The sequence below is a fragment of the Pseudonaja textilis genome, chromosome 7, assembly GCF_049901715.1.
Source record: "Pseudonaja textilis isolate UNSWEBS1 chromosome 7, rPseTex1.2, whole genome shotgun sequence".
Taxonomy (NCBI): domain Eukaryota; kingdom Metazoa; phylum Chordata; class Lepidosauria; order Squamata; family Elapidae; genus Pseudonaja; species Pseudonaja textilis.
In genome coordinates, this window is record NC_141996.1 from 59,072,480 (window position 1) to 59,096,888 (window position 24,409).

At 47.0% G+C, this 24,409-nt stretch overlaps 1 protein-coding gene across 2 annotated transcripts in view; it reads right to left on the reverse strand.

The window, feature by feature from the left end:
- The window catches only part of TSPAN7 (tetraspanin 7), a 108,073-nt gene that overhangs the window by 38,934 nt on the left and 44,730 nt on the right, over positions 1 to 24,409 (reverse strand). The gene's annotated exons all lie outside the window — the stretch shown is intronic.

Below are 24,409 nucleotides of genomic sequence, written 5' to 3' on the forward strand. Positions count from 1 at the left end.
AGAGCGCGCTTGGTATGATCCCTGGAAATGGGAGAAACCATGAAGTGTTCGGGTGGAAGGACTTGGAACTGAAGGGAAAAACCAAATTGGACCGTGTCTTTAACCCAAGCATCAGATGTAGATGCTTCCCACTGGCTTGCAAAGAATTTAAGGCGACCACCAATGGGCAAGGGGGCTGAAAACCTATTTTGGATGGCAGGGAGTCTTACCTGCCGAACCCTGGAAGGGTCTTCTGTAACTACCCCCCCCCTTGGATCTGTCTCCCGAATTGCCCCGGTCTCGATAGGCCGGGCGAAAGGTTGGAGATCTCTGATAACGGGGGGAGAAGGGAGTTTGAAAGGGGGTACAGAAGGAGCCCCTTCGAAAGGGCTGAAATGATCTGGACTCTTGCCTACGAAAAAGAGCCGGAAGAAATTTCTTTTTGTTCCGGCTCTCCATCAACAATGGTTCCAGGGCTGGACCAAATAATTTATTTCCGGAGATGGGAGCTGAGGCCAGTTTCAACTTGTTTTTAATGTCGGCCTGCCAATGCCTAAGCCAAAGCAGCTGTCAGGCCGTAACATGAGAGGATATGGCCCGAGAGGAGAACTTCACCGAGTGAAAATTTGCATCGGCCGCAAACTCAGCTGCTGCTGTTAGTTTTGCAATATCTTGATGGGCCCTAGTATTAGATGGAGGAACATGCTGCTTCAACTGTCGAAGCCACCTAATAGACAACCTAGTAAAAAAGGATGAGGCGGTGGCAGACCGAATGGCCCAAACATCAAACTGGTGCGCCCGTCGCAGCGCCATCTCCGCTTTCTTGTCCTCCGGCCTTAAGGCTTCCAGAGCGTCTGTAGGGTTAGACGAGGATGCCAGTCTGATAATAGGGTCATCCACCTCGGGGGTGTCTAGCATGGTGGAGAAGTCTGCGTCGAGATTAAAAAACCTCCTGTCCTGCCCTGAGGGGGCGGAGGGGAGACCAGAAGAGGCTAACTGTTTCGCCACTAGATCGGAGGAGATTGGAGGGACTGGCACAACTTCGGCCTCCACCGCTGGCTGCCTGAAAATGGCATCCTCTGGAGCCCCAGAGGCTGCTGGCGAGGAATCAGAAGATGGCTGGGGAGTTAGGCCTGAGATATTCTTTGCTTTGAACAGCAAGGACTTAAAAAAATGAGGCTTGAACAGGCCTACAAGGGAGGGCTGGTCAGGGGAGATGCCCTCATCCTCCAACATGTCCCCTTCCAGCTGTTCCACTTCGGAAAAGGGCTCAGAATAATGGAGGGACCCCCTCTCTGACCCTTCCTCTGCCCCGTAGGGTGCAAAGGCCATTTCCTCTTCCTCGTCCTCCTCTTCCTCCCCTTCTGGGAAAGGAGGGTCCCCTTGGGAAGGTACCTGTCTGTGGAGAGTCACCGGTCTGGGTAGAGGTTCTCCGGAGGCAGAATCAATCTTGGGTGCCATTGCTTGAGAGGCTGTCTTGGACAACTGTTGCATACCTTTCACGATCCCCTGGTGGATGGCAAGCTGCATCCATTCCTTAACACTGTCAGGGATGACATTAGTTGAAGGGTCTTCTGGGCGTAGGCCAGCAGCGGTTGGGGTGAAGGTCGCCTCTGCAGTTCGAGTGGCCTGGGGGCTCTGGACAGGTGTGTTGTGCCTGGAGAGAGAAGGTTGTTCTGGCAAAGGGGGAGGTTGGTTAGAGGTAGAGGGAATAGAAGCTGGAATTACAGAATGAGAGTCCCTGGAGCGCCTATCAAACTCCTTTTCCAGAGCTCTGTGGCGCCTCAGGGCGTCCCTTTCAGAGGCTGTGGTAGGTTCCTTGGCCCTTTTGCGCAGATGGTGAGTTTTAGACTTAGCCTTTAGGGAAGGCCCTTTAGGGAAGGCCCTCTGGGATTTTCCTCTGCCATTATAACCAAAAGGTAGAAACAAGGTATATTGAATATGAAGGCGGTTGGCATGCCTAGGAATGCGGTCCACAATGGGAGCCGGGTATCCTATAGTTGAGCCATGTCCCCCTTTTGGAAAAAATTTTAGATAGCGATACATACATACGTATTTATTTATTTTATTTTATTTTATTTTATTTGGAAAAAGGAAAAAAAACACCTCTAAGGGTATACAATAAAAAACTGCACCAAATGACCCAAAAAAGGAACTAAATTATTAATAAAATATAAATGGTTTTTTTTAAAAAAAATAGAGAAAAATTAAGATGAAAAAACTATCTCTAAACAACCAATTTAACCAAATGAACGCTGAGGCCAAACTTTAAACACGAAAAAAAATATAACAGGAAAGAAATTGTAAAGGCCTCTGCGGCTGCCACCCAACAACCTGGGAAGTAGGTGCCTGTCTTTGCCTCTGAGCAGGCTGCGGAATGCCAACAATTAAAATGGGGCAACAGGGCACAAAGCCACAACACCCCTTCTGAAATAAAAGCTCCCACAGGCCTATAGGGCCTGCTATGGGGCTCTATCAACGTCGCAGCAATTTGAGCCTGGGCAAAATGGCGCCCGCCACGAGGCGTGCCTAAAAATGGTTACCGGGCTGGACGCAGGGCTCAGAGACGGAATAGCCCTAACAAAAAGGCAGTCAGCTAAAAGGATTGAGCTGAACAAACGAGGGCTAGGAAAAGGCGTTCGTGGGGGGAAGACACAACGCGCGCTAGGAGAGCGCGATCGCAAGCCGCTGCTTAAAAGCAGGAACAGCTTGAAACAGCAGGAAAGAGGGAAGGGGGGGTGGGGGGAGCAAAGGCTCTAAAACCCCTCTATCTCCCCCCTGGGGGGCAAAACTTCGCTCCTTTACACACAACTAAAACTCAAAAGCGCAGGGACCAAGGAAAGAAGCCAAAAACGAAACGATCAAACCTGAAAATGAAACAGAAATCCTGAAATGGCCAATGAGAATGATCTATAGCTGCCTGTCTCTTGCAAGGCTGAGCTAAAAACGGGAATGCATGGAGAAGCCACGTGGTGGGATGAGTGTTCCTCAATTATAGCTCAGCCTGCAATTGGTGAAGACTAGAGCACCTCCCACTCTCTGGATGCTCAGAGCAGCTCGATTGAGAACAACCCCACTTCCCCATCAGTAGCGCAGTTATTAGAATTTTTACAGAAGGGCCTAAACAAAGGGTTATCACCCAATACTCTGGCTTCGGTCATATTTTGGGATGATCTTACCTCCATATCTCATCACCCTCACAGTCGCAGTTTTCTGTGCGGTGCCAAGAACTTGAGCCCCCCCGTAATGCACTGATATCCAACTTGGGACTTAAATAAGGTACTATTGGCCCTTACTACAAGTCCCTTCGAGCCACCAAGGACCACGACGCTTCGATTTCTAACCTACAAAGTAGTTTTCCTGATAGCAATTACATCTGCCCGAAGAATCTCCGAACTAGCTGCATTATCGGTGTGCAAAGATCTCTGCATTTTCCATTCAGATAGAGAGGTTCTCAGACCAGGTCCCTCCTTCATTCCAAAAGTTAATTTGGCATTCCATAGAGCTCAAAAGCTGGTGCTCCCAAATTTTTGCTCACGTCCATCACACAGGCTCGAACACCAATGGCACCGCTTGGACGTAAGAAGGGCCTTACACATCTACATAGAGTGCACGGCGCCCTCCAGAAAGACAGAAGCCCTCTTCGTGTCTTTTCAGCTTAACACCCTGGGGCGCAAGTTTTTACCTTCTACCATAGGTAGATGGCGAAGGGCCCCCATTGCTAAGTCGTATGACTCTCACTTGATTCCAGTGCCCCAAGGCATTACCACTCACTCCACCAAGAGTGCAGCCACCACAGCAGCATGGGAGACCCAAGTTACAATAGAGGAGATTTGCTGAGCTGCAACCTGGGCTTCTCCATCTCCATTTATTAGCAATTATAAAATTGACGTATTTGCTTCTGCTGAGGCTTCATTTGGTAGGCGAGTTTTGCAGCAAGTTATTTCAGAGACAGTTAGGTCTGCAACCCAGACAGAGTCCCTCCCTTAGGATAGTGCCAAGCTTTGGTACGTCCCATCACTGGATGCTCTGAACAGCACATGGGAAAAAGGGTGTTGGTACTTACCTGATATGCCCATTCTCTGTGAGCTGTGAAGAGCATCCAGCCCCACCCTTTTATTCCGTCTGGTAGAGGGTCTGTTCTGGCCAGGGTTATTATATAGGCTTAAGCATATAGGGTATCAATACCTCGGCTTCGCAAAACTGGGGACGCTAAGGAGGAGTCTTGTGGAGGACAAGAAGTGTCCTCAAGTTTAAGCCCAGCCTTCCTAGAAGGGACTGAAGCACCTTCCCATCACTGGATGCTCTTCACAGCTCACAGAGAACAGGTGTATCAGGTAAGTACCAACACCCTTTTAAAGTCTTATACTGAATCTGTATAACTTGCACATGATATACAACTGTTGACTGGAGCCCAGATGCCTGGAAACTTGTCACCTCTTGGAGAGATAGCAAGAGGAGAAGGGGCCATAAAAATTCCAGTTCCGAAAGAAACTTCCTGGGAAACTTACATGTTGCTTCTTTGTATTGACTAAATCCACATCAGAATAAAGAGAGGGGTTCTAACTCCCTTTATCTATGCTGTATGCCTGGAGGCATATTAGACCCTGCTTTGACTAGTACCTGGATAACTTCCTTTTCACAATAAAGAATTCCTTTTGAAATAACCAGTTTTCAGAAGTTCATTCTTATCGTTTGAAGGGAGAGTCTGGGTTTTATAGGTAGTCTTCATTTAACAATTGTAGTTGGGACCAATAACTCAATCATTAAGTCAAGTGGTCACTACATGACAAACTGGCTGTGCTTATGTATTACTTCAGTTTTCTTTTGCTTTACAAGCCTGTGAAAATAGTAAATGCAAGGAGTTGCAAATGTCTACAGAGATTCTTAGTCATCCAGGTCATGGCTGTCCCAAATGTGCTTTTTCAAGAGGCACTGGACTTTCTGATTTGTCTTTGAAGACATTTCACTTCTCATCCAAGAAGCTTCTTCAGCTCTGACTGGATGGTGGGGAATGGAAGGATTTATACTCCTTGCAGAAAGCTGGTCATTCGCATTTGCATTAAGCTTACCTGGAGGTTTATCTGTGTCATCAGATCCTTTCCCTCTGTTGAAAGAGAGCTGTTCAGTTTTGACACAGATGGCCTCTTTAACTGGTTTGAAAGAGGGATTAAAGAGGCCATCTATGTCAAAATTGAACAGCCCTTTTTTCAATGTGGGAGGGGGGATACGACATCATCTATCTCTCATCTACAACACAGTCCATTCAACAGTTCCAAGAAGGCTCCATACCCATTTGCACTACTCAGGTGATCTTGACGACACAGATAAACTTCCAGGTGGCCTCAACAACTCTCTAAAAGAATGCAAATGTCCAGCTGTCTGCAAGAAGTATAAATCCTTCCATTTCCTTTCAGTCAGAACTGAAGAAGCTTCTTGGATGAGAAGCGAAACATCTTCAAAGAAAAACCAGAAAGTCCAGTTGCCTCTTGAAAAAGCACCTTTGGGTTTTCTTGTATAGGCAGTTGTGATATGCAAGAAAACCTTTGGGTTTTCTTGCATTTCACAGCTATCCTGCATAGCAAATCTGGATCATCTTTTGACTTAGGCACTGCTGAAACTGAAAGCCTATGTATATTTAGCCAGAAACATAAGGATTGATCTAAATAGGATTTAATCTGTAGTACTATGCAGAATTATATTGTGAGATTTAAAAGGACAGATGTATTCATTGATGATAATAACATAATGAAAGCATAATGAAATATAATGAAAGCTATAATATACTGGGACAATATCCATGTTTTAAAGTTAGTCTCTCTTTAGATGGCAAATACTGAAAATAGAGCAGAGTGTCAGTGTATGAGAGTTCATAAATTGGAATAGAAATGGTAACAGGTCAGCCAATGGGGACAGTTTGGTGACTCAGACAGCTAGGAGCCTGGGCATGGCTTAACTTGACTGAACTGTATATCTACCTATTTTCTGTATTCTTACTCATGTTTATGCTTATACCTATTATTTTGTAAGTGACTGACAAATCAAATGTATGTATGTATGTATGTATGTATGTATGTATGTATGTATGGTATTCAGCTTTGTTCGGGTATTTTCCCACGTCATTGTAGTTGTGCTTTTAAAGTTGTAGCAACGTTTCGGCAGAATCTCATCTGCCATCATCAGGCTTCTGTATTGTGTCCGTCTGACAGAAGCCTGATGGCAGATGAGATTCTGCCGAAACGTTGCTACAACTTTAAAAGCACAACTACAATGACGTGGGAAAATACCCGAACAAAGCTGAATATCATACATGTAAGTACCCACCACAGAATTATCAGAGAAGCCATAGAGATTGAAAAAAGACCTGAAAGCATGAATAGGAGTGATGATTCCACCAGACTGTCAATTATTTGGACGCCTGCACTCACAAACAAACAAAAATCTCCACACCACAAGCCAGGCAAACACCTGGGCACAAACAGATCCCCCCCTGATACCTCCAGCTCAAACACACTCCAACCAGGCACCCAGATGAAACCTAGCTTCCTAACAGATGATAGCCATCCATTTACTCGGAGCCAAGCTGCACTAAAAGCCTCCAATACAGGAACACAATGTTGCCAGCCAACCAAGACAAAAAAAGCCACAAAACAGACAGAAGATATTAGAAACACCAATCAAGCAGAACACAGCAAACTCCAAGACCAATAAACACAGACCAAGACTCCCAACCAATCAGGATGAAGAAAAAACCATTCTGGCACAGCAGTAGGCTAGCCCCAAATTTAAAACGGAAACAACTGTAAAAGTCTGACTCACAGACAAACACAATACAGAAGCCTGATGATGGCAGATGAGATTCTGCCAAAACGTTGCTACAACTTTAAAAGCACAACTATAATGATGTGGGAAAATACCCGAACAAAGCTGAATACCATACATACATACATACATACATACATACATACATACATACATACATACATACATATGAATGCTTCTGTATTTAATTTAATATATATATGTATTTAATCTGCATTTAAAAGACAAAGACCACTCTTCTGAAGACAGCAAAATCCACATTTTGGACAGAGAGGATAGCTGGTTTGAAAGAGGGGTCAAAGAGGCAATCTAAGTCAAAATTGAATAGCCCTCTATTAACAGAAGGGAAGGGATACATCATCATCTATCTCCAGTCTACAACACAGTCTTTTCAATAGCTCCAAAACAGCTTGAGACCCATTTGCACCACTCGGGTGACCCTGATAAACCTCCAAGTAGCTTTAATGGGTCGTTAAAACAGGAGTGTCAAACTCAAGGTGCATGGGCTGGATGCAGCCTGAGGGGTGCTTAAATCTGGCCCGCAGGGCCAGACTAGAAGGAGCAAAGGACCAGCCTGTGGTGCCTCTGGCAGCCAAAATGGTGCATGGAGGGCTGTGTGTGACCCCGTGCCCATTTTCGGCCTGGATGACCTCCTGAAGCACTCCGCTGAACAAAACAGGGTGCAAGGAGCCACATGAGGCCCCCCCACGCCCCATTTTGGTTGGCAGGGTGCTGCAGGAGGAGTCCATCCTGTCTCTTCCTCACCCCCGGCCAGCCTGCAGAGGAGAACTACAGTGCTGATCCAGCCCTTGAAGAAATCCAGTTTGACATCCCTGCCCCAAAAGATGCAAATGTTCATCTGTCTGCAAGAAATATAAATCCTTCCATTCCCCACCATCTGGTCAGAGCTGAATAAGCTTCCTGGATGAGAAGCAAAAAGTCTTCAAAGAAAAACCATAAAGTCCAATTGACTCTTGAAAAAGCAGCCTGGCGACAAGGAGTTGCAAAGTTACTTTTTCATAACTGTTATAACTGCAAACAGGAGTTAAATGAGTCAGTAAGGACTATCTGTAGTTGCTTTTTTTCTCTGATTTGCTTCATTCTCTCACTGGTTTGCTTCATTCTCTCCCTCTAATCAACAAGACCAGCATTAAAAATACTAGGCTGACATTATCTGGCTGATGTAATTCACTTTTTTTTTCAAAATTGCACATAGAAAACAGATTCTATGGCGATCGTCACTATCTTAGTCAATCACTGGCCATGACCTTTCAACTCCAGAGTAATGAGATAGATTCTGTCATGTCTCAGAATCTACAAAAGCTAGATTCTTGTTCTGAAATGATGATTATAATAATGATTTTACTTATACAAATTTCATATCTAAAAACTGCAAGTGTCATCTTGATTCAGATTCTGGGCTGCCACAGTTGGGGAATGGGCAGATTGTGGGAACAGGAGAGTAATGGAGTATAGCCACAACAACATTCTTTTGCCAGAGATCAAGGACAAGTTGCTGGCATCTGAAGGGGAGTGACTGGAATTTGACCGCAGCTAAGACAGGGGGTTGATTGGTTAATGTGACCAAGGAGTCACTAAATGGGGCAGGGGATGAGTTTTAGTGTATGGGGGGAAACGCAGGAATTCAGATTCGGTTTTTCCCACATGTGCCAACATTACTTCTCTATTAAATTCTTACTTTGATGGACTTTTTCTCGGAGTTTTGAATTGTCTGGAGGGTTTAATTGGAACACTGACATTAACCCGAATCTCCTTCTAAAGAAAATCCCAGTGGCTTCTCATGAAAGCAGTCCTGCTGTCCAGGATCCTGAGCCCTGAACCCACCCTGATCTTACAGGGCCGTAAAGACTCAGGGAAGATGGAACAGGTAATGGTGACCCCTGAAGGGGCTACAGGATCCATTTCAGAGGATGTGTTCTGACCCAGGCTGAACAGAATCACAAAACAGATTCCTTGCCCTGAAAAAAAAACCCTTTTTGTTTGGTTAATGTGAATTCCTGGCATTCACACCTAGAAAATTCCCAGCAATAATCCTTCCCAGGTTTAAATGCAAGAACAGATTTTATCAGTCCTTGGATTTTTGCCAGGCCAAGAGCTTTCAGTTGCAATGCTGTAAAAGAAAATACTTGGGAAGAAGTCTCTGTGAGGCACAAACTCAGATAAGCAAATCATCACAATAAGCGAATGAATTGTCTCCTGCAAACACCCCATTGCTCCTATTTATTCCCTATGGGAGGGGCTATTCAGCGTCCATTTGTGTCTTTCCTTCCAAGTCGACCCCTGTTCCTTAGTTGTTCCCTTCTTCTGACAGCTGTGCGCATACACGCATCTGGAATAGGCCCCTGCTGTTCTTCTTCCTCACTTACCTCTGACTCCGAAGGCATCTGATAAATGTCAGACAGCCCTGTCCCCATCTCTGCCTCCAATGCAGAGCACCCATCAGAGCCTTCCCCAGACTCCAGGACTGGCCCAAGTTCCTCCCCAACCTCCTCACTGTCCGAGTCTGCTGCCAGCTCTGCTGGCAGCTGGCGAGCCACAACAGGATGTTTGCGGAGCTATCTGCTACCCATCAGCTGTGCAATAGCTGAAGGAGAGCCCGAACTCCAGAGGGACGCCTGACCCAAGGACTGGCCCTGTGGGAGTTCCCACCAGCCGCACAGCTAGAGTTAGAGCCCATGATAATATTCCCAGGACCTCCAGGGATGTCAGGACAACCCAAGCAAGTGGAAGTCTTTGAGTGGAGATCATTGAAACCCCTGGAGTTAGCAAGTCCAGGGAATGGAGACTCCAACCACTGTCACAGAGCCAATCGCTTACTGGGCTACCCTTTGTGGGTGTGGCTTGGTGGGCATGGCAGGGGAAGGACACTGTAAAATCTCCATTCCCACCCCACTCCAGGGGAAGGATACTGTAAAATCTCTATTCCCTTCCCACTCCTGGGGGAAGGTTACTGCAAAATCCCATTCCTCCTGACCCCACTAACCTGCTTTCCAGCTCCGTTCTCCTGTGCAGGGCAACAAAAGAAGTCCCAGCTGGAGAAGGGAGGAGCTTGCACCGTGACGATACGGTCTGCAATATAGCTCCTCGATTGCAGCCGATATCTCCATTACCGGCCGGTCCAAACGGACCTATGCTGTCCCGTGGGGACAGCTATTGTGAAGAGCGTACCCTGAGGACTCCGGGGATATCGCAAAATCCCTGGAAGACCCGGGTGAAGCTCTTTTTGCTGGCGGCGGAGAGGCAGCCCCCATGCTGCTGAAGTCGGGGCGGCTCCAGAAAGAACGGGTCTGAGAGAGAGTTTGTCGGTTGGGTGAGAAACTTTTTTTTATTTAATTTTTTGAGTTTGGAAAGTTCGCTCTGTTTAATAGAAGAAATCTGTGTGATTTTTTTTTGACAAAACTGAGTAAGCGGTGTTTTTTTTAAGGGAGACGTCAAAGAGAGAATTTATTTGCTTTTTTTTTTCTTTGCTTCTGGACTTCATTGTTATTTGCGGGATAACTGGACTGTTCCTTTTTATATTTATATGTTGTATTCTTCCTTTGGATTTTTCATTTTTAGGCTAGAGGCTCCCTTTGTTTATTTTTTTTTTTTTTTGCTTTTATATGTTTGTGTATTTCTTGCCGGCTTTTTTTCTTTTTTATGCTGTTCAGAGAGGAGGGGGGAAAGTGAGAACTAAGAAACTTTGTAACACTGCCAACTAGAGGCATGGAAACATTTTACTTGAACTATGAAAAGACGAAATACTTCTCCCCAAGGACATCTTCTGATAAGATAGAGGAAAGCACTTTGTAGAATATTATTACAGGTGTCTTTCTGGATATTTATGGCTTAGCTTTGAAGCTTGTGGGAAAGAGAAGGGAGTCATAATTAGAGTCTTGGACAATTAAATAGAGTGCAGTGTATTGCTGTTTACTTTCTTTCTCTAATTCTTTTTTTTTAGTTCCGCCACCCCCTCCACCAGCATTAAGGTCTTTATTTTTATTTTTAAGTTTGATTTATTTTCAAAGGGAAGCCTCTGAATTTTTTCTATTTTTACTTTATTTTGACTTATTTTACTTTATTTTTCCTCCTTTCTATTTGGATTCTGCTTTTTCTTTTTTAATGCATATCAATGGACTATTTCTTTTTTCTTTTTCAATTGAGGTTTTTTTCTTTCTTTTTGGCTGGATTAAGGTGTGGAATTTGAAGAAATTTATTCCTCTTGTTTTTTGTTTTGTTTTTCCCCTCTTTTTTTCTCTTTTCCTTCTTTTTGGCTTTGACTTTGTTTATTATTATTTTTACTGGGTTTTTATTTTTATTTTTATGCTCTTTTGTGGACTATTTTTTTTTAATTGGATTAAGGTCAGGAAGAATTTGAAGAATTTTTTCTTTTTGCTCTTTTCCTTTTTCTTTTTCATGTTTTTTTTCTTTTTTTCTCATTATTGATTCTTTTTTATTATTGGCCTTTTCATTTTGGATTATAATTGGCTACTCTTTTTGGATTAAAATTTGAAAGAATTTGAAGAGCTGGAACCATTTAAAATGAGTAAGAAACTTATATCTTCGGGTGCCTCTATGTCTACCTCTGCCTCCCCACCATCTGGACAGCGTTCAATTCAGACAATGTTAAAGCAAGATAAAGAAAAAGAACAAGAAAGAGCATCTTTTCAGATGATTATGCAAGGAATTCAAGATCTTAAGGTAAAAATAGATACCATTGAACAAAGAACAGGGAGGACGGAGGAAAAAGTGGAAAGTATTCAACAGATGATGACAAAATATGAGGAGAGACTTCAAAAAGTCGAAGAAGGGGGCAAACGAAGAGAGGAGAAGATTGGAAATATTGATAATAGACTAACAGTGATTGAACAAGAAAAAAGTGGGATGTTGAAGTGGGAGTTGGATAGATCAGAATTCTATCTTAGATTTCAAAATATAGAAGAAGAAAAAGGACAAGATTTAGCTGCGATAATGGTAGGAATCTTGGCGGATGCGTTGGAGATAACAGAAGATGATGGATGGAATAGATGAGATATATCGAGTTTTTACAAGATATGCGATGAGAAATAATCTGCCCAGAGAAGTCCATATTAGATTTACTAAAAAATCCATGAAGACACAAATTTTACAAGTGGCAAGAGAGAAGATACTGAAATACAAAGGTAAAGAAATCTTGGTTTTAAAACAAATACCTAGAAGAGTGAGAGAGATGAGAAGAGAATATCGATTCCTGACCAAAACGTTATTGAAAAAGGAAGTGACTTACAGATGGCTGATCCCAGAAGGATTGATGTTTACGTGGCAGGAACAGAGGCATAGAATTGATTCAATCGAGAAAGCAGAACTGTTCTACGCAGAAGTCTTTGGAGAGAGAGAAGGAGAGGCAGAAAAGGAGGTCCCATTAACTGAATCCCAAGAGGAACAAGTGGAGATTGGAAAAGAAGAAGGTGCAGTAGGCGGACAAGTGGATATTAAAGATCAGCGTGAATCAAGACCCACAAGAGTGGTTAAATCTAAATATAAAATATAATCATGGAAGAGAAAAAACTGATTACAATGAATATAAATGGACTGAATTCAGCTGCTAAGAGAAGGAAGATTTTCCATAAATTAAAGAAACTAAAGTTTGATATAATTTGTCTACAAGAAGTACATATTAAAAAGCAACATGAACAATTGTTATTACAACCAAAATTAGGGAAATTGTTTACCTCTTTGACTCAATGTAAGAAAAGAGGGGTGGTCTTATATATTAAAGAGGTTATTCCAGCTAAAATGATTTATACAGATGATGATGGGAGAATATTAATGGTGGAAATAATGGACAATAATAGAAAGATACTTTTGATTGCAATTTATGCCTCGAATGACAAACAGGAAGAATTCTATAAAAAATTACATACCAAGATGGCTGGACTGGACTATGCTAATATAATTATGATGGGAAACTTTAATGGAATTGTGGATAATAAACTTGACTATATTGCAACAGCAGCAAAGTATAATAGAAAACTCTTCCTAAATCCTTTTTAAAAATGACAGAGGAATTAACTCTAAAAGACATATGGAGAGAAAGAAATGTTAAACTTAAGCAATATACTTTCTATTCAAATAGACATTTATCATGGTCCAGACTTGACATGATTTGGATTTCAACAGACTTAATATCTAGCGTTCAAGAAGTAAATATTGAAACAAGTACTTGGGCGGATCATAATCCATTGACAATTAAATGGAAGGGACAAAAAAAAAGATCGAGATGGACGTTAAACAATACTATTTTAAAGGAGAAAGAATTTACACAGTGGATGGAGAAAGAACTGGCCTTTTTCTTTAAAGAAAATAGAAAAGAAGACACTTCAATACAGAATGTTTGGGATACAATGAAGGCTTATGCCAGAGGCTTGATAATAGACTATACAAGAAAAAAGAATATTAGGAAAAGGCAAGCTTTTAAAGCCTTGGAGGATGAATATAAAGGACTCGAAAAAGAACTGCAGAAAATGCCACAGAAAAAAGATGTTAAATTGAAATTGGATATAATTAAACAAAAGAAGTCCCAGCTGGGACTCAGGAGGCAGAGAATAGATGGGGGCAGGGCCAGTCAGACATGATATTTTCTGGTTTTCCAAACTACTCAAAATTTCCGCTACCAGTTCTGCCCCACATCCAATCCAGCCTGGATGGATTCTAGGCCAGCCTACATTCAACTTTCTGGGGTCAGGGAGCATGGCAGTCCAAAGCAGGGCTTCAGCTTCATTCCACTCGGTACTGGCCAGATCAAGGCTCAGCCTCTTGCTTCGAACCCCATCCATCAGAGCAGCAGCCCAGCAGGGTGCCACAACAGGATCACACCCCAGATCCTTGGGCCATTCGAACCCAGACACCAGGGGAGGAAGGGGCGTTGGTTCTTACCTGATACGCTTCTTCTCGTAGAGCTGCGTAGAGCGTCCAGGATGGGAGGTGCTCCAGTCTCGGCTCTCACAGGCTGAGCTTGAAATTGAGGAACGCTCCTCCCCATCACGTGGTCCTCTTAGCGTTCCCCAGTTTTGCGAAGACGAGAAGGAAGACCCTACTCTCATCCTAACTAAAGACTAACCTATTGGCCGAAACGAGATTCCCCACCAGACGGATAAATGGGTGGGGCTGGATGCTCTACACAGCTCTACGAGAAGAAGCGTATCAGGTAAGAACCAACGCCCCTTCTCCATAGAGCTGCTACGAGTGTCCAGGATGGGACATACCAAAGCTTGGCGAGTCCTGCGGGCGGGATCCCGTCTGGTGCGGAATCTCCCCTGGAACCTCAAGAACCCGCTGAAGGATCCGCCTGCCAAAGGAGGCCTCAGCAGAGGCGAATACATCGATTTTGTAATGCCTGATAAAAGGGGATGGGGATGCCCAGGTGGCAGCCCTACAGATGTCAGTTATTGAAGCTTGGGTGGCCCATGCGGCACAAGTAGCTGCGCTTCTAGTAGAGTGCGCGGTCACGCCAGAGGGAACAGGTAGGGCCTGTGCCTGGTATGGCTTAGAGATGGCGGCCCTAATCCAACGGCCCACAGTGGTAGGAGTCACTTTGTGGCCGAGGGACTTAGGCTGAAAGGACACAAACAAGGCTTCTGACTTCCGAAATGGTTGGGTGCGCTTGATGTATATTCTTAAGGCGCGCCTCACATCAAGGGTGTGCCACTGTCTCTCCCTCTCCCGAGAGGGTCTGAGGCAGAAGTTCGGGAGGATGAGCTCCTGAGCTCTGTGAAAAGCTGAGTTGATTTTTGGGAGGAAAGTGGGATCAGGTCGGAGAACGACCCTATCTGAATGGAAGACACATAAGTCCTGTCTGATGGAAAGGGCTGCCATCTCCGAGATCCGGCGAGCGGATGTGATAGCCACAAGAAAAACAGTTTTGAGGGTGAGGAACTGGAGGGAGGCCTCCCTGATGGGCTCGAAGGGGGGCTTGGTAAGAGAGACCAGGACCTTATTGAGGTCCCAGGTGGGAAAACGGTGTATAGTCGGAGGGTGTAGGTTGGAAGCTCCCCTGAGGAAGGCCCGGATAAGGGGGTGATGAAAGAGGGAACCCCCACTATCGGAGGAAACAACGGTTGCCAGGGCCGCGACCTGCCGTCTTAGGGTGTTAGTGGATAGGCCCTTATTGAAACCCTCCTGAAGAAATTCCAGTACCTGAGCAATGGAGGGAGAGAGCGGATTGATCTGGAGTCTGTGAGCCCAACTGCGAAAAGCGACCCACGTGGCATTGTAAATTCGTGTGGTCGAGGGCCGTCTGGCTGCCAGGATAGTGTCTATGACTTGGTTGGAAAAGTTTTCTCTCCTTAAGTGGTCCTGCTCAACCTCCAGACGGCTAATTGGAGCCATTGGGGGTTCGGGTGTGTAAGAGGGCCCTGGGACAGGGAAATCTTGTCGGGTGGGATTCTCCAGGGTGGGGCCACTGAGAGGTTGCGAAGGTCCGCAAACCAGGGACGTCTGGGCCAATAAGGGGCCACCAGAAGAATTTCTGCTTGTTCCAGGATCAGTTTGTGTATCACCCTGGGGATGAGGGTTAAGGGGGGGAAGGCATAAAGGAGCCCTGGGGGCCAAGGGCAATGGAGGGCGTTGTGGTTCTCCGCCCCGTGAGAGGGGTACCTTGAGAAGAACCTTGGTAGCTGGGAGTTGAGGGGAGATGCAAAGAGATCCACCTTGGGAAGACCGAAGATTGAGACTGCCTCCCTGAATAGGGATGGGTGGAGGTGCCATTCTGCTTGGTCTAGGGTGGCTCTGCTGAGCCAATCTGCCTGGATGTTTAAGGCCCCCGATATATGGTCTGCTTTGATGGAAGACAGGTTCGCTTCCGCCCATCGGCATAGGCGTTCGCCCTCTCTCATGAGCCGTATTGATTGGGTGCCCCCCTGCCTGTTGATATGGGCCTTTGCCGTGACGTTGTCTGTAAGGACCAGGACGTGGCGCCCGCGTACTTGAGGTAGGAAGCTGCGAAGCGCCAGGTAGACAGCGTGGAGCTCCAGCCAATTTATGCTGCAGAGTCATTCTGTTGCCGACCATTTGCCCTGGGACGAGATGGAGAGGACGTGAGCACCCCATCCGAGGAGGCTCGCGTCTGTGGTGATAGTCAGCCGGTCGGGCTCCTTGAAGTAGTGGCCCTTGTTGATGGCCAGTCTGGTCCACCAAAGGAGGGACGTGAGGACTCTTGGAGGGACTCTGACCAGGAGTCTTGAGTTGCTCCTTCCTGAATGCTGATGCGGAAGCAGGAACCATTGAAGGGACCTGGTGTGGAAACGGGCCCAAGGGATAACAGAGATACATGAAACCAGCTTCCCCAACAGTTTTGACAAATCTAGCAGAGACACTTTCTTTGCCCGCCTGATATGCTTGATGGATTGTTGGATGCTGAGCCACCTGTCCGGGGACAGGAAAACTAGCTCCTGAGTGGTGTCAATCACCGCCCCAAAGTGAATAGCCGGGTAGAAGGGGAAAGGTGACTTTTCCTCCAATTTATCAGGAACCCGTGGTCCTGAAGGGTAGCAAGGGTGAGCCTAGTGTCTCTTTGAGCCTGATCTTTTGAGGAGGACAGGATGAGAATGTCATCCAGGTAACAGTGGAGACGGACAGGGAAGGATCTCAGGTGAGCGGCCAGGGCCGCCAAGACTTTAGTGAAAACCCTGGGAGCGGAGGACAGGCCAAAGGGGAGAGCGACATACTGGAAATGTTGCTTATTGTAGGAAAACCGCAGAAATTTGTAGTGGGAGGGTCGAATTGCAATGTGTAAGTATGCCTCAGAGAGGTCAATTGAAGTGAGCCAGTCCCCTCGCCGGGTTCCCAGGAGTATTGATTGCAAGGTGTGCATTTTAAATTTGTGAGGGGCTAGGAAGCGATTCAGTCTTTTTAAGTCTAAGATAGCCCTCCAACCCCCCGAGTGCTTGGGCACTACAAACAAATGGGAATAAAACCCTCGTCCCCACTGATCTGCGGGAACGGGCTGGATAGCCTTTATGTCGAGGAGATGGCTAATGGCGGCGTCCATGAGGGCCCTCTTAGCAGGGTTCCTGGAAAGGGGGGAGGGCATGAAAAAATCAGGAGGGGGAGACTGGAATTCAAGAGCAAGGCCGAAGCGGACCGTGTCCCTGACCCATGCATCGGTAGTGGTGGCCTCCCATCGGCTGGCGAAATACTTGAGGCGGCTGCCGATAGGGGGGAGGAGGGTTGAATTATCTTGAGTGGCGGAAGGGCCTGTTCCTGGATCCCCGGAAGGGCCTTTTATAGGGACCACCCCTTCTGGACCTCTCGGTTGGGTCTGCCTGGTCTTGCGGAGGAGGGGGTCTGTAGGAGGGGGATCGGAAATATCTAGGGGGAAAGAGGCCTGGAAGGAGGGCCGAAAGGAACCTCGATGAAAGGAGGCAGGGGCTCTGGGATCAGACCTCCGAAAAAGTGAGGGAAGGTATTTACACTTGTTGCGGCTCTCGGCCAGGAAGGGGTCGAGAACCGGGCCAAACAATTTACCCCCTGAAATGGGAGCGGATGCCAGTTTCACCTTGTTTTTGATGTCCGCTTGCTAGTGGCGGAGCCAAAGCAAGCGGCGAGCAGTGACCTGAGAGGATATGGCTCTGGTGGAAAATTTCACGGCCTGATAAGTAGCGTCGGCCGAGAACTCGGCCGCGGCCGTGAGCTTTGCGATGTCCTGCTGCGCCCTGAGATTGGACGCGGGGACGTGTTGCTTAAGCTGCCGGAGCCACCTAATTGAGGATCTGGTGAAGAAGGACGCGGCCGTGGCCGCTCTAATAGCCCAGGCGTCGGATTGGTGGGCACGGTGCAGGGCTAGCTCGGCTCACTTGTCCTCTGGTTTCAGGGCCTCTAAGGCATCGCTAGGGGTCGAGGAGGAAGCCAGACCCACGATAGGATTGTCAACAGAGGGGGGATCGAGCAGAAGGGAAAATTCTGGGTCAAGGTTAAAGAAACGTTTGTCCTGACTGGAAGAGGCCGGAGGCGCCCCCGTGGAGGCCAGTTGTCTGGAGACCAGATCAGAGAAGATAGGTGGGACCGGAATGACATCGGTCTCTACCACGGGCTGAGTGAAGATGGAGTCGTGGGGGCCCCCCGAGGCTACAGGCTCAGGTGGGGGGTGAGGAGTCAGGCCAGAGATATTTTTGGCCTTGAAAAGAGTTGACCTGAACAGGTGCGGTTTAAACAGCCCCACAAAGGTGGGCTGGTCTGGGGTGAGGCCTTCATCCTCTGACATCTCCCCCTCCATTGGGTTTGCCCCCGAGAGGGGTTCGCTGTAGATGATGGACCCCAAATCGAGATCTTCCTCTTCCCCAAACTGGGTGGGGCCCCCGTGCTCCTGCGCCTCCTCCTCCTCTACCCCCAGAGAGAGAGGCAATTCCTGACCATGCGAAGCATCCGACCTGGAGAGCGATCTGACGGATGGAACTTGGGTTTCAGGGGCCGCAGGCCACGGGGCCGGACCGGCCATCTGCTGGAGCCCTTGCGCGATTCTCTGCCGGATGGCAAACTCCATCCATAATCTCATGTTCTCAGGGATTTCAGCCATGGGATGTTCAGGTGGCTCTTCCGGGCGCAGGCCAGCAGCAGTGGGGGTGAAAGTAGCTTCAGGAGCTTGCCTAGGCAGCGAGGCTGAGGATTGAGCAGGAGAGGTGGGGGGAGGAGGTTGGGTGGAGGTTGAGGGAGTGGCGGGAGGAGGAGCCAGAGGCATGGAGCTTGACTCTCTAGACCGCCTATCTATTTCCCTCTCTAGTGCCTTGTGGCGTCTGAGGGCATCCTTCTGGGAGGCTTTGGAGGTCTCCTGTGCCTGGTTGCGCAGGTAATGAGATTTGGATTTGGCCTTCAGAGAAGGGCCATGTGAAGCACTGTCATCTGCCATCTAGAAGAAGCTGGAAAAAAAATTATTTGAGTTAATATAAGATGGTTGGCTCGTCTGGATGCGGCCTACACCAAGGCCGGCTATCACCACAGTTGTTTCACACCCCACTTTTGGTAATTTTTTTTTTTTTAATCAATCCTGGAATTGTTCTGGTTTGTTTATTATTTTTGTATTTTATTTTAAAATAAGGAAGCTGGGACTAGCCCAAAGTCTCGTCCAATTAGCCGAAAGAACGCCAGGCCTGAGTAATATAATGGCCTATTGCAGCTCTCCCCCAGACGAAAACCGGGGGGGGGGGATATGAATGCTGCTACATCGCCAGCTGAGGAGGCTGCGGAGCCAACGGACCCTATGAATGCTCGGAACCCTCGAAAAAAAGCCTTGAGGGAACGAGCTAGAGCGCAGCCTGTTAGACAAGGCCCCAAAATGGCGGTCGGCCATGCGGCCGCATCCAAAATGGCGGGCGCCACCAGGCCACACCCAAAATGGCGGCCGCGAGCTATGCGAGGGGCTATCAGCGGCGGTACTCTCCCATTAGATAAAGAGGCCTGAAAGGCCCCAAAGGAACGGGAGGAGCAGGGGAAGATTATCTCCCCTAGCCTATATTACGGCGTTCAGTGGAGGGGAAACAACGAAGGAGGCAGGAACGAAGCGGCGCTCAGCGGTGAGTGAAAGAAGCGGCAGGCAAGGGGGTGGGGGTGGGGCGCCAGCAACTCGAAGCGCTGGAGACTTGCCCCCGGGAAAAACAATTAAAGTTACTCCCCGTTTATCTGAATGGGGAAAAAGACTCCCATAGGGAGCTGAAAGCCCCAAGTCAACTGCGCAGAATAAGAATAAAGGGTCCAACCTGATCGAAGTTCTTGAAAGAAACCTGAATCGGCCAAGAGCTAGTGGAAACACAGCCTGACTGTCACGAGGCTGAGCTAAAAACTGGGGAACGCTAAGAGGACCACGTGATGGGGAGGAGCGTTCCTCAATTTCAAGCTCAGCCTGTGAGAGCCGAGACTGGAGCACCTCCCATCCTGGATGCTCGTAGCAGCTCTATGGAGAACAAGAGGTTTACCCAGGCCTGCCCATCACCCTCCACCAGCGTCTCCCAGACTACTGCCCACTGACTAGATTCCACCCAGGTGGGCCTTTAACCCAGTCCAGGGATGGATCAAGTACCAGTGGATGCTGGTTCCCATCCTGCCACCAATCCCACCGGCTGCAACTGCCCCAACCCAGCAGCTTCCCCACTGCATTTCTTGGCTACCTTTGAAGGCAACCCGGGGAAACTGGCCTATTTCCCAAACCGAATCTGGACTCACATTGATTGATATGGGGTTCAATACTAGTCAGACCAGGACATGAACTTGGTCATTGCAGATAATATGAGAGAAGGGGTAGCAGCAGAATGGATTGCTCAACTCCATGATGAATGAGCTCCTGAGTTGGAAGATGTGGACAAGTTGCAGTCCCTAAGGGCCCAATTTAGCAATTTGAGCACATCGCTAAACGAGAGGAAGCTGAGGCAGAAATCAAGGGACTGAAACAGCACAGTCAGTCCCCCAAGGAGTTTGTTTGGGAGTTTAGAAGAGTGGCCAGAAAATTATGAGGCTGGCCTGAGTGACTCTTCATCCACTACTTTAAAGAAGCCCGAAACCTTCCGCAAGTGTACAGCTACAGGGGGGTGCCTGACCAGATCCAAAATTTTTAGCAGATGGTGGTGACTATGGATTTAGAAATTCACCCCCACTGGAGATTGGCACCAGAGAAAGCTCCCAAGTGGCCTTTGGGGTGCAGGTCGGCCGGCAAGCTGCCAGTAGAGGTGAGACCAGCGGCAAGCCCCCGAGTCAAGGGCTTCAGATGTGGCCAGCAAAGCCATCGAGCCTCAAAATGTCTTGTGCTGGCTCCTATTTCCCAGGTGTGCCAATGGCAGCCAAGTCAAAGAAAATTCCCTAAAAGCCAGCAGACATGGGAAAGTTCGCTTGACAAGCCATGGAGGTCCTCTCTTTGCAATCCAATGAAGGGGGAACTCCAGCTCCAGAGATTATGACTCCAGCGGTGTGGACTCAATGGTAAGTGAAGCCATCTTCCCTTTTTCTCATATAGTAGTGCCCCACACAGAAGACCATGGAGAGCTAGAGGCCATATAGACACCAGCTACACCCAGTGCTTAATTAGCTCCCAGACTATGAGAAATTTAGAAATAAAAACAACAACTTTGAAATGCCCTATCTGCTTTGAAAAAGTAGACAGTTCACTTACTGGGGCAGATCCAGCGACTTTGGTTACCGAACCTGTAAAGCTCGAGATGGGGCAGCACTGGGAAATGATATAATTTGTGGTCACCCCAAAATGACCGAGGCACTTATCCTTGGCTTGACTTGACTTGGCTTGGTTTGGCTTGGCTAGACAAATGGCCCCCCAGCATTACATGGGAGATTGGCTAACATAAGGATAGGTGGCTCCTTGCCTCCCCTCCTGTAATCTGAGAACCCACCATCTTTGGGACCCAGTGATCACAGTCAGAAGGAGGGGGTGGCCTCTACAATGGAGGTGCCATCTGGCATATGTGCCCAGAGTACCAGGACTCAGCAGAAGTCTTTAGTGAAGAGAAGTGCAATGTATTTCTCCCCACTGACCCACTGATTACGTGATAGAATTCATCCCAGCGGCAAAACTACCAAGGCCAAAAACATACTCAATGACCTCTAAAAAAATGGATTGAAGAAGTACATTGATGCCAACTTAGCAAGAGGATTCATCCAGCCCACCAAATCTAGGGTCTCAGCCGCCGTATTGTTTAAAGGGAAGAAAGATTGGGGGGTGTATGTGAGGCTCTGCATTAATTTTCGTGGGATAAACACTGTTTGCATACAGAACACCTCCCCCTCTCCCTCATGAAGGACATGCTCAACTATCTGGCGAGAGGAAAAGTGTTTGTTTACAAAACTAAACCTATGAGAAGCTTACTACCGTTTGCGGATAAATGAGGGTGACGAATGGAAAAAGGTATTTAATTGCCCATTAGGCAGGTTCCAGTTTAAAGTCATGCCTTCTGGGCTACAGGGAGCCCCTGCGGTGTTTATGCAACTCATTAACAGGGTGCTGCATGAGTTTATTTGGATGATATTCTCATCTTCAGTGAGACAATGGAGGAACATGTCAAACTAGTGCGTCAAGTATTGAAAAAACTCCTAGATTCTAAGCTTTCAGGATTCCAGCAATCACCGTAATTAAATCGATTCTCGAGCCAAAATTCAACCAACTTCAAAGGATTTATTAGAGGTGACATACTGGCGCTCCCCTGGCCTCTAGAAGTTATAGAAAGTCATCTATGTCCTGCAGTTGGGGGGGGGGCCTTTTCTTATGAAGGATTGTTAGCCATCCTCTTGCTTCTCCCTCTAGCCCCTCAGAAATCATATTCACAATGGCTCTTGGGGATAGGTACAGGTCCATAGTGTTTTAGGTGGATCTCAACTGAGTCAAGGAATAGAGCTAGCTGATCTGGGTCCCCATCAAAATTTCTCCTAAACCAGGATGGTTTGTTGAGTACTGCTCCTCCCTCCTCCTGTCATCCTCTGTAAGCCTGCACTTGAGGTGGCTGGCCTTCCTCCCCAGCTCTAGTTCACACAGGAGGAGGGGGCTGCCTGCTGTGTGGAAGAGGCACTGGCTGCAGCTTTGGACTCCTTTTTCTTCTGGTGGGTAGAGAAGGAGAGCTGTGGTCTCAACTGCTTCTCCTCACTTCAAAGGGCTCTGTAAAAACTCCCCTGTTTTGGGCAGCATGATGGGCTGTTATCCCAAATGATCGCTCAGTCAAATTCCTCCCTCAGTTGCTCCATGGATCTCTCCAGGGATTCCATCAGGGACTTTGGGGCCCTGGCCTGTGCCCAGTCCCATATCCAATCCACTCTTCCCAGTTCACTCAAGGGCCTTCTCCATTTTTGGGCCTTGTGGTGGGGAAATTCAGTCTCAGAGGCTTTAGGAATTTTCTTTTTCCACCAGTACTTATATGGTTTTCTTTCCTCCACCGGAGCAGGTTTCTCCGCTTCAGGATTCAAGGGGGACTGACCTCCAGCTTTAATTATGCTATCAGCTTCTGTTTGCTTCTGGCTGAAGCCAAAGTCTGTTTCTCCTCCTGATAGCTCGACTTCTGCCTTGGCTGCCTGAGTTTCTGTCCACGCATCCCAGATATTGGGGAGTGATCGGAGAGGCCAGGACCCAGGACCCTGGTAATATTGATTTATTATGAGAGTTGGCTTGCTGTCAGGATTCCAGCAATCGCCCTAATTAAATCATGATTCTCAAGCCAAACTTCAACCAACTTTAAAGGATTTATTAGCGGCAACATACTGGCACTGCCCTGTATGAAGCCAACTCTGGCATATGTAATTTACAGTCACCTGTGACCCTGTTTTCCCCCTCCCCCCTGGGTGTCTCATAAATCAGATTCTCCAATTAAGCACATTCATGGGCTTGGTGTCATCATTCACGTTCCCCAATTAAATATATTCACGGGCAAAAGGTCTGGTAATTTAGTTACAATCTATTAAAGATAAGTGTTGTAAAGTACTTTCAGTTTCAAACTGCTGCACTGCTCTTCCAGATTTCCTCCCCCCGCCCTTTTATGGCAACTACTAAAACAGGCATAGGAATGTTTTATGAATTGACATAAGCTTTATGCAAAGGTGTCAAAACCAAGTTCCACAAGACTTCCTTAAATTACCTGGGCTACCGAGTGTCAAACAAGGGGATTAAAATGGACCCAGGCAAAGTTAAAGCCATACTAGATTGACAGCGTCCTCGCACCCGGAAACAACTTCAAAGCTTCCTGGGTTTTGCAAGCTTTTACCAGTAGTTCATTCCTGCATTTGCTGAGATAGCCCTGCCACTTATGGAACTATTAAAAACAAGCCCAAAACCAATCAACCTCTAAAGTGGACACTTGAAGGTCAACAAGCTTTTGAAGAGCTAAAGGGACTGTTTTCCAAAGAGCCAATCCTGCCCTGACCCCAAATGGCTGTTTGTGGTGCAAGCTGATGCCAGCAATGTTGCTGTTGCTGCAGTGCTTCTACAGGAAAACTCCCTGGACCAACTGCAACCCCAACCTTATATGTCCAAAAAGTTCACTGACATCGACTTCTGGTTGGCTAATCATTTTGGATTTCTAAAGACCCTTCACTTAGTGAGGAGGCAGTTTTGGTAACCAAAAATGAAGGCAGATATGGAGGACTATGTAAAAAGCTGTTTCACGTGCGCTGCCATGAAAATGTGACCAGGGAAACCACCTGATCTACTCTAACTTATAGCTGACCGCAGCCGACCATGGGAAGAGATAGCTATGGATTTTATAGTTGAACTCACAGAGAGCGGAGGAAACACTGTCATTTGGACAGTGATTGACTATTCTCTAAGCAAGCACATTTTACCGCTTGCTCTGGATTACCATCAGCTAAGAAACTAGCAAAAATGTTCATCAAACAGATTTATAGGCTGCATGAAGTGCCCCGCCGGATCATTTCCAATCAAGGAGTCTAGTTTACCGCAAAGTTCTGGAAGGAGTTCCTACGGTCCTTTGGGTCTTCTCAGAGATGGAGCTCTGCTTTTCATCCAAACATGAATGGGGCCACTGAACACACAAATCCATAGTGGAACAGTACCTGAGATATTACGTAGACTACCAGCAGGATAATTCGGCCGATCTGCTACCTTTTGCGGAAGTAGCCTACAACAACGTAGTCC